We start from the raw sequence: 2,319 nt of genomic DNA on the forward strand, positions 1-2,319 counted from the left end.
GCATTCAGAGTATCAACTTCAAGAACTCCCTTCTTCATAGGCGTCCCATTATTCACAGGATTCCTTTCAGAAGTGTACATGAACTGGTTATTAGCAACCATGTCAATGAGTTCTTGAGCTTCTGCAGGCGTTTTCTTTAGGTGAATGGATCCACCTGCAGAAGTGTCCAGTGACATCTTTGATAGCTCAGATAAACCATCATAGAATATATCCAGGATGGTCCATTCTGAAAGCATGTCAGAAGGACACTTTTTGGTCAACTGTTTGTATCTTTCCCAAGCTTCATAGAGGGATTCACCTTCTTTCTGTCTGAAAGTTTGAACATCCACTCTAAGCTTGCTCAGCTTTTGAGGAGGAAAGTACTTGGCTAAGAAAGCCGTGACCAGCTTATCCCAAGAGTTCAGGCTGTCCTTGGGTTGAGAATCCAACCATAATCTAGCTCTGTCTCTTACAGCAAAAGGGAAAAGCATGAGCCTGTAGACTTCAGGATCTACTCCATTAGTCTTAACAGTATCACATATCTGCAAGAATTCAGTTAAGAACTGAAAAGGATCTTCAGATAGAAGTCCATGAAACTTGCAGTTCTGCTGCATCAGAGAAACTAATTGAGGTTTCAGCTCAAAGTTGTTTGCTCCAATGGCAGGAATGGAGATGCTTCTTCCATGTAAATTGGAATTAGGTGCAGTGAAGTCACCAAGCATCTTCCTTATATTATTATTATTTTTGGCTGCCATCTCCTCTTCTTGTTCGAAAATTTCTGAAAGGTTATCTCTGGATTGTTGTATTTTAGCTTCTCTTAGTTTTCTCTTCAGAGTCCTTTCAGGTTCTGGATCTGCTTCCACAAGAATGTTCTTATCCTTGCTCCTGCTCATATGACAAAGAAGAGGGCACAGAAAAATAATAATAATAATAGAGATCCTTTATACCACAGTATAGGGATCCCTGTGTGAGTAGAAGAAGAGGGGGAGACAAAGAATGTAATATAATGGAAGAAACACAACTGTGAGGAGGGTTGAGATGTGAGATAAGATGTTAGTAGATGAATAAATAAATAGAATAAGATGAGAGAAAAGGAATTTTCGAAAATAATTTTTGAAAAAGAGTTAGTGATTTTTCAAAGTAGTTTTTGAAAAATGTTAGTAATTTTCGAAAATTAAGATTTAAAAATTAAAATAATTAATAAATTAAAAAGAAATTTTGAAAAAGGGGGAATATATTTTCGAAAATGAGAGAGAGAGAGTTAGTTAGGTAGTTTTGAAAAAGTTAAGAAACAAACAAAAAGTTAGTTAGTTAGTTGAAACAAATTTTGAAAAGATAAGAAGTTAGGAAGTTAGAAAAGATATTTTGAAACCAACTTTTTGAAAAAGGTAAGATAAGAAGATATTTTTGAAATTAGTTTTGAAAAAGATTTGATTTTTAAAATCTCAATTAATGATTTGATTCATAAGAAATCACAAGATATGATTCTAGAACTTAAAGTTTGAATCTTTCTTAACAAGCAAGTAACAAACTTGAAATTTTTGAATCAAAACATTAATTGTTATTGTTATTTTCGAAAATTTGTAATAAATAAGAAAAAGATTTTTGAAAAATATATTTTTTTTTGGAATTTTCGAAAATAACTAAGAATTTTGAAAAAGATTTGATTTTTGAAAAAGATTTTGAAAAAGATAAGATTTTCAAATTGAAAATTTGATTTGACTCATGAGAAACAATTTGATTTTAAAAATTTTTGAAAAAGTCAATCCAAATTTTCGAATTTGATGAGAGAAAATGGGAAAGATATTTTTTTATTTTTGAATTTTTATGATGAGAGAGAAAAACAACAAAAAGACTCAATGCATGAAAATTTTGAATCAAAACAATGAATGCATGCATGAATGATATGAATGTCAAGATGAACACCAAGAACACTTTGAATGTCAAGATGAATATCAAGAACATATTTTTGAAAAATTTTTGATGCAAAGAAAACATGTAAGACACCAAACTTAGAAATCTTTCATGTTTAGACTCTAAGAAACGAAAAATGCACATGTAAAACAAGAAAAGACACAAAACATGAAAACATCAAGATCAAACAAGAAGACTTACCAAGAACAACTTGAAGATCATGAAGAACACTATGAATGCATGAAATTTTCGAAAAATGCAAGATGCACATGCAAATGACACCAAACTTATGACATGACTCAAACAAGAAACACAAAAAATGTTTTTGATTTTTATGATTTTCTAATTTTTTTTGGATTTTTTTCGAAAATTATATGAAAAAGAAAAAATAAGGATTCCAAAATTTTTAACATGAATTCCAGGAAT

The 2,319-nt window shown here is 30.8% G+C and overlaps 1 non-coding gene across 1 annotated transcript; it reads left to right on the top strand.

The window, feature by feature from the left end:
* The first annotated feature begins 230 nt into the window (after nucleotides 1-230).
* LOC112724462 (small nucleolar RNA R71) lies at nucleotides 231-338 on the top strand. Its single transcript, XR_003163623.1, has one exon. It is a non-coding gene; the product is annotated as a small nucleolar RNA R71 (small nucleolar RNA).
* Nucleotides 339-2,319: the final 1,981 nt, after the last annotated feature.

The sequence above is a fragment of the Arachis hypogaea genome, chromosome 11, assembly GCF_003086295.3.
Source record: "Arachis hypogaea cultivar Tifrunner chromosome 11, arahy.Tifrunner.gnm2.J5K5, whole genome shotgun sequence".
NCBI lineage: Eukaryota > Viridiplantae > Streptophyta > Magnoliopsida > Fabales > Fabaceae > Arachis > Arachis hypogaea.